This window comes from Lissotriton vulgaris, chromosome 7 (assembly GCF_964263255.1).
Source record: "Lissotriton vulgaris chromosome 7, aLisVul1.2, whole genome shotgun sequence".
Lineage (NCBI taxonomy): Eukaryota > Metazoa > Chordata > Amphibia > Caudata > Salamandridae > Lissotriton > Lissotriton vulgaris.
In genome coordinates, this window is record NC_141695.1 from 844,861,931 (window position 1) to 844,879,800 (window position 17,870).

Sequence of the window (17,870 nt, forward strand, 5' to 3'; positions counted from 1 at the left end):
TTCTCTTTCACAATAAGGATATCCACAGTCAAAATTGTTCCTTTTAACGCAAGAGGCTATTGTTGAAATGTATGCTTTTTCCGACCAAAGAATATGTTGTTCTAATAGGCATTTTTTGAATCATTAGCAGGGGCCCAGCGGTTCTCCTAACAGTATTTTTCAAAAGCCGAGATGAATGAAATCCAGCATTGGCAAACCAATAGGTTTGCGCTGCCAAAGGCTGGCAGATGGCGCCAGTCCTATTGGTTTTGCCAGTGCTTTTTTTTTTTTTGTATTACTATATTTTTGACTGTGGTATCCTTCACCCGCCACCAAAGTGTGCTGTGGGTATTTGTGAACACAAACGTAACCGTGATAGTCTCATTTTATATGGACTGATGTATTCCATTACCCAGGGTCACTTCTCTTGGTAGTTTGCATATTTTATGGGACATGATCTCCTACACCTTTGAGACCATGACGATCGTTTGTTTAGTAGACCACACTAATGGGCAATAACTGGTTGGATCTGGAAGTTGCAATTTTTTTTCTTTTGCACTGTTGCAGGTGCTATATGTTTTGGAGACCCAAAGGCGCTACTTCGTGAGTGTCTAGTACAGCCTTGAGTAACGTTTAGACACAGTTGCAATTTATAGACAAATAGGGCTTCCCGTCCTTGCTGATGAATCTAAAAACAAAATAAATGGTTACCCTGTATCCCCACTGGGATCTGTGTGTTCTCACATCTCCAAAATAAGTGATTTCTCTGGGTTATTTAAATGGCAAATATTGCAAAAATAATACCATCTACCCATTGATAGGATAGCCCTGTGCATGACTGACTATACCAGTGCCTATTTGGGATTGCCAGAATACTATCTAGCTTGTGGAGAAGACCATATCACGAGCTCTTGTTTCCACCTGCAAATCTTTTGATTGCCTACCAGTATAGTAGAGATTGAAAATGTCCTAGCAATTGTAACAGAAAGCTTCGATTCTTTTAAGGACTCGGAGGCAAGGATTATGCTTTCTTTCTCCACTTTATTGAATAGTAGCCATTTTTATTCATCAAGCGAAATTTCCCATGGAACACTGGGAATAGTAAAGACAAATGATGTCAGTAGGTGTCCAATCAGAGGCTAGTATCCCCAATAGCTCTTTGCCTGTGTCACCAACTCATCTTTCATCGCGCGAGTCATGCCACAGCTCTTTTTAAAAATGTCAACTTCCCATTCTCTGCTCCTTAAATGAAAAAACAATATCAGTCGACTAAACCTTAAGTAGATCTAGAAGACTATCAACTTGTCAGCCATAATCTGCTTGGGCAACTGTACACATGGTATGCATTAGTACTGATTACTGGGTCAGTAACACCATACATTTGACAAGGTAATCAAAATCTTGACTTGGGAGTCAAGTGGAGGGCTATTGTGATGACTGTTAGACGGACCGGGAGGGTCGGCCGAGAATAAGGGGAGAGGTCTCTGGGGAGAGCCATCTCCAGCGATCGTACAGACGAGTAACTTCCCCCCCACAGAAGTACACCACACAAGGATAAGGTTTAACGTTCTTTATAAGCAATTCTTTAAGTACGGTGAAATGGTACAAGGAGGTCTGGACTCAGGGGTCCCCTCGGTTCTAGTCTCTTGATTGGGAAAAGGGTAGCGGGACAGTCTTGTTACCAATCTGGTAGATGAAATAGCTCACAATCCTCGAGCTCGGCGTTCGAGATGATCGGGCCGCGGCGGAGCCAGCAGGTCCCGGGATGGTTGAAGGTAGCGACGGTCCGCGGCGGAGCCAGCAGGTCCCGATGAAGGTGGTGGTTACAAACGGTCCGCGGCCACGCCAGCAGGTCCCGACGACGATGAAGGTTTCAGAAAGGTTGCGGCAGCGCCAGCAGGCAGGACGATAGTTCGCAAGGCAGGACTACGGCAGCGCCAGTAGTCCGTCAAGGATGAGTTCTTCGCTGCGTCTCTCGACTCCAGGATACAACTGCCTTCCTGCTCTGGAGCTGTCCCCTTTGATGTCCGGACCCTCGCACTTGGAGGTCGGGAGGTCCGGGATGAGGGAGTCCAGACACCCAGCAGGGGGGTGGAGCCAGTGCCCGGGGGAGCCGGGGGCGATCGGCACCTGGCGGGGGAGAGCCATCGACACCTCTTTCTCCCATTGACCTGCCAAGTGGGCCGCTCACCTCCTGGGTGGATGGTGGTGCCGGGATGTCGGGGCCTGGCCAGGCCCAGGGTTAGGGTCGATCGGAGGCCACGCGGCCTCGTGGTGCTGTGTCCAAGATGGCACCCAAGCCGGGCGAGGGGGCCGGTAGTGATTCGGGTCCATGATGTAGAGATGCCCAGGGGCAGGGGTCCCATAGGAGACGGGAAATGGGTGGTTGTGGCGTGTCACACCTGAGGAGCCGGGTCGGGCCCGGTCGTGCGGGGAGGGAGCAAGCCCTTCACGTGGCCTGTCCAACATGCGTCCCCCCCAGCTGAAGGCGGGGAGAGTCACCCATCCTCTTGGGGACTCTCCTCGTCGAGGCGGAAAAAGCGGGACAGGCCATCTGCGTTGGCGTGATCTTGTCCGGGCCGATGTTCCACGGTGAAGTCCATCCCCTGCAGGGAGATGGCCCAACGCAATAGTTTGGGGTTTTCCCCCCGCATCTGCATTAGCCATTGCAGGGGCCGATGATCGGTCTGTACCCGGAAGTGGGTACCGAAGAGATAAGGCCGGAGCTTTTTGAGGGCCCACACCACTGCGAATGCCTCCCTCTCGATGGTGCTCCAGCGTTGCTCTCGGGCCAGGAGACGTCTGCTGATGAAGGCCACTGGTTGGTCCAGTCCTTCGGGGTTCAGCTGGGACAGGACTGCCCCAATGCCATGGTCGGAGGCGTCCGTTTGGACGATAAATTCCCGACTGTAGTCGGGGGCCTGGAGCACAGGGGCGGAGCACATGGCGGCCTTCAGCTTCTCGAAGGCCGCTTGACAGTCTGGGGTCCAGTTGACCTTCTTTGGTTGGTTTTTGGAGGTGAGTTCCGTGAGGGGCCCCACAATGCTGCCATAGTCCCTCACGAACCGACGGTAGTAGCCTGTGAGTCCCAAGAAGGCGCGGACCTCGGTCTGGGTGATGGGGGGCTGCCACGACTGGATGGCAGCGATTTTGAGTTGCAGCGGGGCCACCAGACCGCTTCCCACCTGATGCCCGAGGTAGGTCACGGACCCCTGGCCAATCTGACATTTGCTGGCCTTGATCGTGAGGCCGGCTCGTTGGAGGGCCTGCAGAACCTCTCGGAGGTGGTTGAGGTGGTCGGACCAGTGGCGGCTGTACACAGCGATATCGTCCAGATAGGCGGCGCTGAATTCTTAGAGTCCCGCCAGGACCTGATTTACTAGCCGCTGGAATGTTGCTGGAGCATTCTTCATGCCGAATGGCATGACCTTGAAGTGGTAGTGGCCATCAGGGGTGGAGAAGGCAGATCGTTCTTGGGCCCGGGGTGTGAGACCGATCTGCCAGTAGCCCGCTGTCAGGTCGAAGATGCTGAGGTAGCGGGCAGCTCCCAGGCGGTCGATTAGTTCATCTGCTCGGGGAATGGGATGTGCGTCGGTTCTGGTGACCGCATTCAGGCCCCGGTAGTCGACGCAGAACCGGAGCTCAGGAGTGGTGCCGGGGGCGGCCGCTTTGGGGACCAGTACCACTGGGCTGGCCCAGGGGCTGTCTGAGGGCTCGATGACCCCGAGCGTGAGCATCTTGGACACCTCCTCTTGGATGCAGGCCCGTACCCGATCTGGTACGCGGTAGGCCCGATGTCGGATAGGGGGACTGTCTCCAGTGTCTACATCGTGTGAGCACCAGGGGGTGACCCCTGGGGTGAGGGAGAACAAAGCGGCGAACTGCAGTAGGTCTCGGCAGCCTTGACGCTGTTCCAGGGTGAGGGCCTCCGAGAGTCGGACCCCGTCCACGGATCCGTCCCTCTCTCGAGCCCGTAGGAGATCAGGGAGTGGCTCGGAATCCTCCTCGGCTCCGCTGTCTGTTGCCATCAGGAGGCTGAGCTCCGAGCGCACAAAGTGGGGCTTTAGTCTATTGGCGTGGAGGACCCGGAGGGGGTTCCGTGAAGATTCCATATCGATGAGATAGGTGACAGGGCTCTTGCGCTCGACCACTTTGAAGGGCCCTGTCCATTTGTCTTGCAGGGCGCATGGTTCGGTGGGAGACATCACCCATACCTGTTGGCCAGGTTCAAATTCGATGGAGGAGGCATTTTGATCGTACCACCTTTTCATGTCTTCCTGACTGGCCTCCAAGTTTGCTTTAGCCATTTCTCTGAACCGTCTGGTCTGGTTGCGTAGGGCCAGGAGGTACTTGAAGACATCTGGAGGGTTCTTCAGAGGGGGCATTTCCCAACCTTGTTTGACTAGGCTGAGCGGCCCTCGCACCGGGTGTCCATATAAGAGTTCGAACGGGCTGAAGCCGAGGGACTTCTGGGGGACTTCTCGATAGGCAAAGAGGAGGCACGGCAGTAGCACATCCCACTGGCGACGGAGGGGCTCTTCCAACCCCCCAATCATCCCTTTGAGCGTGCGGTTGAACCGCTCAACTAGTCCATTTCCTTGAGGGTGATAGAGGTCGTGAATCGGTAGGTGACCCCACACTGTTGCCAGAGGGATTTCATGTATTTTGAAATAAAGTTTGTGCCTCTGTCGCTGACGACTTCTCGGGGGAAGCCCACCCGGGAGAAGATCCCCATCAAGGCCCGGCCAACCACTGGGGCTGTCACAGTTCGCAGGGGAACAGCCTCGGGGTAGCGGGTGGCGTGGTCCACCAGTACCAGGATGAACCGATGTCCTTGTGCTGTACGGGGGTCCAGGGGCCCCACAATGTCTATTCCCACCCTCTCGAACGGGGTGGTGACCACTGGGAAAGGTTGCAGAGGTGCTTTAAGCTTGCGGCCGCTCTTCCCGCTGGCCTGGCACGTGGGGCAAGACCGGCAGTGCTGGAGTACGTCGTTCCTATTTTGGGCCAGAAAAAGTGGGTCACCAGGCGACTGTAGGTTTTGTCCTGACCCAGGGGGACATCGTGGGCCAGGTTTAGCAAAAAGTCTCTAAAGCGGAGGGGCACCACTAGCACTCGACTGGCCCCTAACTCCGCGATTCTCTGTTCACTGTACAACAGGTCATTGTCCCAATAGACCCAATGGGTTCCGGAGGTATCCCCTGCGCTCTGGGCGAGGGCTTGTTGGCGGAGTCCCTCGAGGGAGGGACAGGTCTTCTGCTCTTGACGAAACTGTTCTTGGGTGGGCCCCCCTTCCTGACGCCACTGAGCCAGGTCGGGAAGGTCCTGGAGCTGGGCGAGCCCTTCGGGGGTTTGCTCTGGGGGGTCGGCATGGTCGGTGTCTTCTACTGGAGCGACCAGGGGAGGAGGTGCCGGCCATTCCGGTTCTTCTGGTCGGGGGATGGCACGGGCGGCCATGGACCGGGTGGTTACGCACGCCCAGTCCGGGAGGCCCAACATCCCCAGGTGCTGTCTTCTCTCTACGGCGGCCCACGGGGAACTCTCCAGATCCTTTCCCAGGAGACAGTCTACGGGGGCATCATCTCGGACCGTCACCTTCAACATGCCGGAGACTCCTCCCCACTCGAAGGGGACGCAGGCCATCCGACAAAGACTCTCTGAATTGTCGGCTGAACGGACAGGGCAGAGAACGTTCGGCAGGATCTGTTCTGGGGTCACCAGGTGACAGCGGACGGCCGTCACACTGGCCCCGGTGTCACGCAGGGCTTCGGCCCTGCGTCCATTAATGTTCACCCACTGACTGTACTTCCGGGTGTTGGCGGGTAGGGGGGCCCGCGGGACCATATCTTTTCCCCCTAGGCACGCTAGAACCATGGCGGCGGGTTCCCATTCTTGGTGTTCTTGCTCACGTTCCTCGTGTTCTTCTGAGATTTGTTCCTCCCCCAGGGCGGCGGCAGCCATCTGGCGGGGTCTCGGAGTTTGGCTCTGTGGACAATTCGGGTCACTGGCGTAGTGGCCGACTCGCTGGCATCGGTGACACGTGACATTGGCTCTGTACCCCGGGCGCGCCGGGGTGTTGCCCCGGTTGGCCGGGGGTGGCGTGTTGGCATTGGAAGCGGCCGGGGCGTTGTCTCTTCCTCGTCCCTGGCCCCCTCCTCCTCCTCGGGGACGGTGCTGACCTGGGTGGTTCCGGTTCTGTTCCTGCGACCCATTTCGGCCCACTCGGGTGATTTCCCACCGGTCAGCCTCGGCGGCGAGCTGTCGTGGATCAGTCAATTTACTGTCGAGGAGGTGCTGCCTGAGCTCGACGAAGCAGTTGTTAGATAGATGCTCCTATACCATGAGATTGAAGAGTTGCTCGTAGGTCGTTACATTGCTCCCCTTGATCCAACCCTCGAAGGCTCGGCTGAAATAGTTCACGTACTCCACCCAAGTTGTACCCGGGATCCGGGTGCAGTCTCGGAACCTCTGGCGGTATATTTCGGGTGTGAGCCCATAGCGGGTGAGGAGGGTAGCTTTCATGTGGTCATAGGAGGTCATCAGATGGTCTGGGAGCTGTAACAGGGCATCGCGGCGTTCATTGACGAACCTCCCCCATAGACCGGCTCCCCAGTCGCTTCGATCGATCCGGTGGGAGGTCATAGCGATCTCGTAGGCCTTGAACCACTGCTGTATGTCGTCATCTCGGAAATATTCTCGAACGACATCCTTGGGGATATGTACCTTCTTTTCTGTTGCTCCCGGGGTGCGCGGTTGCTCGGGCACCCCTAATTCTTTGTTCTGCTTACGTAATTCTATCTCTGCTAGTTTGCGCTCTTGTTCATACGCCAGTCTCTTCTCTTCGAGCTCTCTTTGTCTCTGTTTTTCTTCCCTTTCTTCTCGAAGCCGTAGATGTTCTAGGTTCAGTTTTTGTTCGGCTAATTTGAGTTCGCCATCCATTTTGAGCCGGGCCATTTCTAGTTCATGTAGTCTGTTTCTCTCTCGTTCTTGGATTTCGTTTTGCGAAAGACCCGTTCTTCGTTCCTCGGGAGCCGCTGCTGCGACATTTTGGTCCGGGGGTCTGACGGCCCCGGTTTCCGCCCATGACTCAATGGCGTGCTTGAAATCGTCCTTAGTACTCAGACCGGTGGTAGCGATACCTAGTTCAATGCAGACTTGTTTCAACTCACGATGGCTGTACTCTTCCAATTTCTCCATCTGGAATTTCTCGGTGGATCCGCTCTCTTTGGTTGTCATTGTGGTTTCGTCGTGGGGTGAGCTACTCTCTGTACGATTACGCGTTGATTCGGATCGCGCCGCTGGCCACCAATGTTAGACGGACCGGGAGGGTCGGCCGAGAATAAGGGGAGAGGTCTCCGGGGAGAGCCGTCTCCAGCGATCGTACAGACGAGTAACTTCCCCCCCACAGAAGTACACCACACAAGGATAAGGTTTAACATTCTTTATAAGCAATTCTTTAAGTACGGTGAAATGGTACAAGGAGGTCTGGACTCAGGGGTCCCCTCGGTTCTAGTCTCTTGATTGGGAAAAGGGTAGCGGGACAGTCTTGTTACCAATCTGGTAGATGAAATAGCTCACAATCCTCGAGCTCGGCGTTCGAGATGATCGGGCCGCGGCGGAGCCAGCAGGTCCCGGGATGGTTGAAGGTAGCGACGGTCCGCGGCGGAGCCAGCAGGTCCCGATGAAGGTGGTGGTTACAAACGGTCCGCGGCCACGCCAGCAGGTCCCGACGACGATGAAGGTTTCAGAAAGGTTGCGGCAGCGCCAGCAGGCAGGACGATAGTTCGCAAGGCAGGACTACGGCAGCGCCAGTAGTCCGTCAAGGATGAGTTCTTCGCTGCGTCTCTCGACTCCAGGATACAACTGCCTTCCTGCTCTGGAGCTGCCCCAGTTATAGGTCTGGTCCCCTTTGATGTCCGGACCCTCGCACTTGGAGGTCGGGAGGTCCGGGATGAGGGAGTCCAGACACCCAGCAGGGGGGTGGAGCCAGTGCCCGGGGGAGCCGGGGGCGATCGGCACCTGGCGGGGGAGAGCCATCGACACCTCTTTCTCCCATTGACCTGCCAAGTGGGCCGCTCACCTCCTGGGTGGATGGTGGTGCCGGGATGTCGGGGCCTGGCCAGGCCCAGGGTTAGGGTCGATCGGAGGCCACGCGGCCTCGTGGTGCTGTGTCCAAGATGGCACCCAAGCCGGGCGAGGGGGCCGGTAGTGATTCGGGTCCATGATGTGGAGATGCCCAGGGGCAGGGGTCCCATAGGAGACGGGAAGCGGGTGGTTGTGGCGTGTCACACCTGAGGAGCCGGGCTCGGGCCCGGTCGTGCGGGGAGGGAGCAAGCCCTTCACATGGCCTGTCCAACAATGACTAATCTGTGGGTTGGATAATCCTTGCCTCAGAGTCCTAAATAGAATTGAAACTTTCCATTACGATGGCTTAGACATTTTTCATTCTATCTAAGGACTGGAGGCGAGGATTATGCTACATTAAAGCTTAATTACCACTAGCTGAGCCATATCCAACACTGGCTTAAAATAGAATCTTTTAGCGGTTGAGTCCGAGGACCAATGGGCCATGTTCATGTTATCTTCCAACCGGGCCTCTAAAGAAAAGGCTTTAGAGCCCATCGCACCACGAGCAAAGTGTGCACCTAATATCTATACCCGCTTCCTGCATCACCCAACCCACCTAACCGACTATTGTCGGGGAGTAAACAACCGTATGCAGTATTCTGAGAGTGATTAGAAATTGGCGCTCACTCGAGGGCTGTCATTTCTCAGCAATCTGTCCATAGGCCTTGAGACAATGCACTACGCACAATTTGTTGGAATACTGGAAAGCCCGATATTCAATAACCCTAGTATTAGACTTTGTACGTCAGGCCAGCGTAAAAGAGACTCCAGAGGGAGAGAAGGATCTTCCTGTAATGTTGAGGTCTCGAACATCCGAAACCCTCCACATGGCACTATGCAGAGCAACATCACTAGTTTGAGAGTAACTGATTAGGTTACCAGGAGAGAAAAAGGTTTAAAACTCCAACATCCCAAAGACCCGAAAAACGTGGCTCCAGAGGCATGGAGAGTCTGATCCCACGTAGAAGCCTACACACAAATAGGTGTTCCCCTACCGGGAAACTCTTTATCGGAACATGACCCGCTGAGATGGTTGAGTGGAAGGTGTTAATTGACGGTATGCCGGGGCTTTCTTCGCCAGGTCAGGCAAAAAATTCACATTTTGCACTATCTCTGCGCCCACAGAATCTGTCCTGTCTCATTTGTTCCAAGCTGATTTAGAACACTTCATTGTTATTTTCTTTATTTATTTTGAAGGTTTTATATAGCGCTAGCACCATCCGAGGGTATAAGAGCGCTTTACATCAGCAATGGAAGTACATAATAAAAACAATCCTGACAGTTGAACTAAAACCGGTTATACAGGTGCTCAAACCAATAAAAAATACAGGGAGTAACTTAGGGAACATAGTGATTAGAGGTACATATAGATGGAGATAGAGAAGCAAGTTGCCGGAACCAGGATGATTATTGGAAATAGTAAATTTAACAGTATGTCAAGGAGGATTCAAAGGACATAGTAGGTAGTGGGAGGAGAAGAGAGGGGAGAGTGATGTGACCAGAGAAAAAGAAGGGGGTGAATGTGGGAAGGGGAGAAGTCTAAGGGACAAGGAGAGGTAGTCATAAAGGAGATCCGGGATTTAATGTCCCCAAAATTTAGTGAGCAAATTAATTTTAAGGTCTTTTTTGAATCTAGTGTAGGAGGGGTTGCAACAAAGGTCTTTGGGTAGGGCATTCCAAATGGTTGGGGCCTTACCAGAGAAGGAGCGGGATTTCGAAGCAGCTTTTTTGAGTAGGGGGAGTATGAGAAGAAGAGTGTTGGTGCTTCTCAGTGTTCGGGCTTAGCCAGCTTTTTAGGTTTTGCCTGGGGCACGGAGCTTTAGCTCCGACCCCAGGAGAAATCTAGTTTTCAGTATGGGTGCCTTGAATACGCCCTCTGTTCCATTGGCTAGCTCCATAAATGGAGGCTAGCCATTGGAACAGAGATCTGTCCGTCAAGGCCGGACCAGATTCGGGGGCGTTCCCGAGATTTTTTCCCCCTCCACCCTTTTTGCCTCGTCATCGGGTGGTGGGTGGGGTTTATTATTTTTTTTTGTCCACGTTTGTTTTGGCTATTCTGCGGCCGGAGGAAGTCCAGGTGAGTGCTGGTTTTATCAAGGCTTTCCTTACTGGACACGAGAACTACGAATCGGAGTCCAGGTGAGTGCTTTGTTTTTTTTCTTGTTTCTTGTTCTTGCCTTATGTCTTCCCGCCCCCCTCCCGCTCTCCGTGCCTGCCCGTGTGTCTGTTCCCGCTCCTCCCCCCCCCCCCCCCCCCCCCCCTCACCCAAGGTCCTGCGAGGCTCCCGTGTCGCGGTGGAGCCCCGCCTGCTTGGAAGGCTACAGGAGAAGAAGCGGGAGAGGAGCGAAGTCCCTGAGGAGAACGCCCGATGAGTGATATAGTCTGGGGGGAGCTCTGGTGACGCTGTGGGGCCTGCGAGAGGCACAGTGTTGGCAGGCAAGGTGAGCGGCACCATCTGGTCAGAGGGCCGCTCCCACAGGAGGCCACTTTTCTTCCTGAGTCCCCCGAGCGGGACTCCATCATAACGGCAGCAGACGAGCGGCCCTGTGGCAGCGGGCCGCCCGCTCCGCCAACGTGGGGCATTGTTCGTTTTAAGAGCCTAGTGACAGGCTCCGGGGGCATTTTCATTTACAGAGAGCCAAGAGGGGCTCAGCGGGCACCTTGGTGATGTCGAGCCCCCAGAAGGGGGGCTCCAACGACGGCCGCATTTTTAAGAGCCTGCTTTGACTTGTAACTGGGGTGATTGTTTAGGTTCTAGTGCTACAGATCACGGTGGGCCTCATTCCCATGCTTGTCGTGTGGATGATTACCTGGCTGGTTCTGCGGCTTGCTATTAGGATGTTTGCTAGGTGGGTTCTTAAAGGGAACTTAGCTGGATTCTCTGCATTGAATGTGGTTTTATGACGATGGCTTGGCTGGGTCCTAGATTTTGACCTTATGATTACTTTGCAGGATATGGTACATGTCCTTAACATGATTTATTAACGAAGTGTCCTGTTTTGCAATGATTTCACTGATGGGTCTGGTGTTGTCCTCTGCTTTGTGTCCATCTCATTGTGTGTCCTTCTAAGGTATTCTGGAATGTGAAGTGTGGTGTCAGGTGTATCTGTGCCGTTCTGCCCTCCGTTACAATCATGCCCCCCCCCCCCTCGATTTTGGGTCCTTCTGCCCTCCGTCTGCCTAGTGTTTTGTGCCGTTCTGCCTACCCTTAGAATCATCCCCCCTCGTTTTTGTGTCTGTCTGCCTCGTGATTTGTGCCGTTCTGCCCTCCATTAGAATCAGCCCCCCCCCCTCGTTTTTGTGTCCTCCTTCCCTCTGTCTGCCTGGTGTTTTGTGCCAATCTGCCCTCAGTTATAATTGTTTCCCCTCGTTTTTGTGCCGTTCTGCCCTCCGTTAGAATCATCCCCCCCTCGTTTTTGTGTCCCTTCTTCCCTCTTGTCTGCCTGGTGTTTTGTGCCGTTCTGCCCTCTGTTACAATCATCCCCCCTCTTTTTTGTGTCCTTCTGCCCTCTGTCTGCCTCGTGATTTGTGCCGTTCTGCCCTCCGTTACAATCACCCCCCCTAGTTTTTGTGTCCTTCTTCCCTCTGTCTGCCTAGTTTTTTGTGCCAATCTGCCCTCAGTTATAATTGTTTCCCCTCGTTTTTGTGTCCTTCTGCCCTCTGTCTGCCTGGTGTTTTGTGCCGTTCTTCCACCTGAACTGAGCCCTTTAAAATAAGGCCATGCTCCAAAAAGTACCGCAGCCCCCTGCCCTGAACCATAAAAAACTGCCCCCTACCTCCGTGAAGTACTCTGACTCTGCTCCCTACCCTCCCTTGGCGCCTAAAACTGTCCCCTGCCATGCACCCTACAAAGCCTCGACTTAGTAAACTGTCCCTTCTCTGTGTGCTTCGAGGCCGTAAAATGTAAGCCTAGGCACAAATGGATGGTTGGATTTGTAGGGTAAAGTTTTATTTAATGTGATTTTATGTAGCGCGAATTTTACCCGAAGGTGTCGGAGCGCTTTACATAAGAACCAGTTGCCAAACCTAAGGACTTTGATTTACATGCGTTAAGTAAAAGATACAAACAGGAAAACAATTGAAATGTACTAGATGTAGTCACACAAAGAAGAGACTGTTGATTCTCGTTATATTTCTATATACATATGGAAAGGATATGAATAGATGTACTGCAAGAGTCACATAGGAATGTTAGAGTAGAAAGGTCTACTGCATATACTAGTGAATACAGTCATCTCTATATACAGAAAAAATGAGTTATATTTAGAGGGGTCGGAGTGGGACGCAGTGGGTGGATGGATGCATGATGGATGGATGGATGTATGCATGATGGATGGATGTATGCATGATGGATGGATGTATGCATGATGGATGGATGTATGCATGATGGATGGATGTATGCATGATGGATGGATGTATGCATGATGGATGGATGTATGCATGATGGATGGATGTATGCATGATGCATGGATGTATGCATGATGCATGGATGTATGCATGATGTATGGGTGGATGCATGGATGGGTTGTTGGTTGGATGGGTTGGTGGATTGCATAAATTGTTGAGGGATTGGCTGTATATATGCATCTATCTATCCATCCACGCATCTATCCATACACCCATCCATGCATGCACCCATCCATGCATCCACCAACTCATCCATGCAAGCATTACAACAAGAGCCCGCAGCTCTCCTTCGTCTCTCCTCGCCCCCCTTCCCTGAGCCCGCAGCTCTCCTTTATCTCTCCTCGCCCCCCCTTCCCTGAGCCCGCAGCTCTCCTTCGTCTCTCCTCGCCCCCCCTTCCCTGTGCCCTGCCCTGCTATTGTAAATGACAATGCCATTTATTTATGTTAAAAAAAACATAAATAAAAATGTCAAGAGCAATGCCAATAGCTCTAACTTTAACAAAGGCAAAACCATTGCATTGTAAATGCTTGTTTAAGTTTAGTTGAGAGGTAGGATTGGGTCTTCTGGTAAAGGGCTTTGTGAGTAATGCAGGCAATTTTATAGGAGGATCTGCCTTCAATGGGGAGCCACTTGAGGGACTTTAGGGCAGGGGAGATGTGGTCAAAGCGTCTACAGTTTGTTGTTAGCCTGGCGGCGAGGTTGAGAACGGATTTGATGGGGGCCAGGGATAGAACAAGAGACTTGATAGTTAATTTAAAGTCTTCAGCTGTGATAAAAGGTTTGATTTTTTTGAGATGTCGGAGAGTGAAAAGTGCACTTTTAGCTGAGTTCTTGACATATAAACAAACAATGGTCCGAGACCAAACTTTTTGAAAGCGAAAAATCAAAGTTTAAACAGTTCACGGTGTATATTGAATTCAACAACCTGAACACAATTAATGAGAAACAGAAGAATAGGCAACAGCAGCAAACTCAAACTTTTTTATAGCATTTAATCCGTTCTCGGAATCAAAATTCAATCTGCAGTTTTTTTGTACATTTTATATACAGTGCCCCGTATCAAGAGCGTGCAGTAAAGGAAAGGAAGTGTCAAAGGGCGTGATCGTGAAGAGATGAAAAGGAAAAAGAAATCACACAGAGTATATAAAAAAATTATTCTGTACTATTCAGGAAAAACCAGTCAAAGAAGGACTGGAACAATAAATCCTGGCCACTTCAGTAAGTCAATGTACAGTCCTTAGTGTTATTCAAGAGACATAAGATGTATGAATGTCTGCACTAGGGGGGGGGATAACACTAGTGGTCCAGGTATTTTTAGGTGTCGACGTTTCGACTCGTCTTGCGGTTGGTTATGCCTGGGCCATGCGAGTCTTCCTCAGGACAGGTATGACGGGGCAAGGGATCTGGTAGATGACCCCTTCACAGGATTGAGTAGGCGTGATGTCTTCCAAGGTAACTTGGTCCATATAAATCAAATGGGGGTATTGTACAGGTCCTCTTTTCTGTACGTATGGGGCTCCTGAATTAATCCTGAGACCATATATCAATATATGTCTCCTTAATTTGGGTTCCACATTTGACGCGTGTCTACTTGGAAACACGCCGCCTATCTTTTCAATTGCCGGTTCAGGCTTCAAATCGGCAAGAGATTTATCCTTCACATGAGGCTTTTACAGACAGCTTAATTCAGGTTATTAAAAATGTGAAGACTTTTTCAACCTGCACAATTACTAATGGATTTTGATTAAGGAGACATATATTGATATATGGTCTCAGGATTAAGATAGGAGCCCCATACGTACAGAAAAGAGGACCTGTACAATACCCCCATTTGATTTATATGGACCAAGTTACCTTGGAAGACATCACGCCTACTCCATCCTGTGAAGGGGTCATCTACCAGATCCCTTGCCCCGTCATACCTGTCCTGAGGAAGACTCGCATGGCCCAGGCATAACCGGCCGCAAGACGAGTCGAAACGTCGACACCTAAAAATACCTGGACCACTAGTGTTATCCCCCCCCCTAGTGCAGACATTCATACATCTTATGTCTCTTGAATAACACTAAGGACTGTACATTGACTTACTGAAGTGGCCAGGATTTATTGTTCCAGTCCTTCTTTGACTGGTTTTTCCTGAATAGTACAGAATAATTTTTTTATATACTCTGTGTGATTTCTTTTTCCTTTTCATCTCTTCACGATCACGCCCTTTGACACTTCCTTTCCTTTACTGCACGCTCTTGATACGGGGCACTGTATATAAAATGTACAAAAAAACTGCAGATTGAATTTTGATTCCGAGAACGGATTAAATGATATAAAAAAGTTTGAGTTTGCTGCTGTTGCCTATTCTTCTGTTTCTCATTAATTGTGTTCAGGTTGTTGAATTCAATATACACCGTGAACTGTTTAAACTTTGATTTTTCGCTTTCAAAAAGTTTGGTCTTGGACCATTGTTTGTTTATATTAGCAATTACCCAGGTCCAGTACCTTTAGGGTTACCCCATTATTATAATGGAGTTCTTGACATGGCAATTTAGTGTGAGTTTATTGTTGATGGTGATGCCGAATCGGCGAGGGAGAGAGAGCAGTTTAGCACATTAAGGTCGGCGATCCACGATTGGATGGGGAGAGGGTTATTTTTGGGAGAGAAAAGGATGATCTCAGTTTTGTTCGGGTTGAGTTTCAGATGATTGTTGTGGAACCAGGTTTGGATCTTGGTTAAGGCCGTGTAAAGGTGCAGGATATCGGCATGGGATTTTATTTTATAGTACAATTGGGTATCCGCATGTAGGTGGTAGTTGATTTTTTTCTTGTTTGAGTATCCGGGTAAGGGGTTCCATAAAGAGGTTAAAGAGAGCGGGAGAGAGGATGGATCCTTGAGGGACACCAAGGGAGACAGAGGTTGAGCTAGAGAGGCCGTTTTTAATTTTAATTTGTTGGGTTTCTATGCTGAAAGTAGAAAGTGAACCAAGTAAGGACAGTGCCACTGAAGTCAAAGCGATTGAGTCTGTTGAGTAGGGTCGGGTGGTAAACTGTATCAAATGCCGCAAACAAAGGTGGACAGTCCGGAACGGCCGCCATCTTGTCTCTTAGTAGGATCGAGAGACAAGAGGTGGAGAAAAACGAAAGGGGAAATTAATGAAAGGGGGCAAGGTAGACCCCTCCTGACCCCCTGGAATGATGTGGGGGCTATGTCTCAATATATGTGCTCCAGTGGATTTTGATAAATTAACGTTCAAAAAAAATATATATCTGTAACAGCGCTCCGGTTAGCGCCCCGGTTCGCGTACCTGACGCGTAACGGAACTTCGGGAAGTGAAGCGGATTGCCTCTCCGGTGTCTGTCAACATTCTAAACAGTCCGGAACGGCCGCCATCTTGTCTCTCGGTAGGATCGAGAGACCAGAGGTGGAGAAAAACGAAGGGGGAAATTAATGAAAGGGGGCAAGGTAGACCCCTCCTGACCCCCTAGGAATGATGTGGGGGCTATTAAAAGGTCCAGTGGGGCAAAAAATAAAAAAATAAAGTTTCGATTTTTTTCGCGGTAGAAGCGCTACCCGGTACGCGTAGGTTTCCTCTCCGGTTTCTGTCTTCAAGCTCAGACAGCTTCCTAGTCAGGGAATCCGTTGCGGTTGATGGATTTTTGAGGGATTTGCAAACCTTTGTTTCAGTATCTTCTAGGTGGCTTATCCTGGCCTCCGTTTCAGTTAACCTGGAGTTGGTGTCTCTGATATCCTGCCTGATCGCTGAAATGTCTTCTTTTGTAGATTTCGCCAAGTCATGTACTTCTGCTAATTCATTAAGGATTGTATCCATTGTAGCATTAATGTCTTTGTTACCTTTTGTGGGTGAATCCGGATTTGGTGGGTCTGCTTTAAGTCTCTTGAGGTTTTTTCCTTCCTTTTCGCCAATGATGTAGAAGCTGTGAGCCGGAATGCGTTGCAGGCCGTACACTTTAGGGAGGATCTATTTAACGTTGGCATCTGAAAGTTGGGTAAGTAATTTTTGGATTTAAATGGTTGAAGATAGTGGCTGAAAGGAAGAATACCATCCAGATAGATATCAGCACTAGTTAGATGAACCTTCCATCCAGGGGCGATCTTAGGGTCAGGCAGGCTAGTGTTAGAGAAGCAGCCATTTTAAGGTCAGGCAACATGAGAAGATATAAATGCAAATGTATGTGTCTTGTAAAGCGCACTGCTGCCCTGAGGCGTCGTGGCGCTGTAGACCGCTGGGGAACCCGTCCTGGCTATCCCTGTGAGATGGGCCCTACTGGGTATCTCCAAGGTGAAACCAGGCATCCCCGGCGAATGTGGGGGGCCGTTGTAGAGATGAGGCAAGCTAATGCCCAGAGTTGCAGAGTGTGATCCCTGGTTAGAGTAGGCACCGAGGCGAGCATAATCGAGTCCGCGGACCCTGGTCCACGACCCTGCCGCGTCGGGAATTGAACCCTGGTCCCGGGCCGTTCTCTGCTTCCAGGTCTGCCGCCTCTAACCCGTGAGCCACACCACATATGAAAGGAAGACACTACTCAGGCAGAGAACATCAGCCTCTGTGCACAGCAAAAGGGCAACAATGACTTGCACAGAACAGCCCTCAGCTGTTCTATATTTCTACATCTGAGACATGCAGGATAGTGTTTGCAGCCGGTTTCTCTGTAGAGTGCTGGATGTGCCCGTCATTTTGTATTCAGCGCTTCCTTGCGCAGCCCAGGTGATCCGATTACCACAAAGTGCCACCGTTATGAAATAAAGCTTTTAGGTGTGAATTGCCTCTTATCTGCTTTCCCTGCTTTCTGCTTAATTATCTGCTTTCCCAATCATATTTCCTGCTGCCAGCTAGTGAGTGATTATGCCAAATGCGCCGATTATGCCGACCGCTTGCCTCTGTAATTAACTTAATGAAGCTGCCGGGATGGAGATGAACACGCTGTTATCAGCTCTGACAGCCGTATATACTCCTGCAAACGCTGCTTTGTGATAGGATCATTGGGAATACATTGGGTGTTTCTTCGAGATATATGGTAGCCTCATCGTCTCATGGGGGAATTATTGCCGCAGGTTCGGTAGTTGTGCTCAGGGGTACGCTTGATGCAGCAGTTATGAAGCCCTTACAAGAAGCCGAGTATGTCCCGCATTTTAGGCACGAACGCGTGCTACATACCTGAATGGTAGCAGGCTTCCGAGCAGTCCTTGAGCAAAACAGTCGATGCTCACAGCAGCCGCACACAATCGTGCTCCGGTGTCATCAGACCTTCCGCGCGGGGGCATCGGCAGATCCCGTCTCCGATCATCGGCAGATCCCGTCTCCGATCATCGGCAGATCCCGTCTCCGATCATCGGCAGATCCCG

The 17,870-nt window shown here is 51.3% G+C and overlaps 1 protein-coding gene across 1 annotated transcript in view; it reads left to right on the forward strand.

The window, feature by feature from the left end:
• The window catches only part of CCNJL (cyclin J like), a 127,719-nt gene that overhangs the window by 34,423 nt on the left and 75,426 nt on the right, over positions 1 to 17,870 (forward strand). The window lies entirely within an intron of this gene.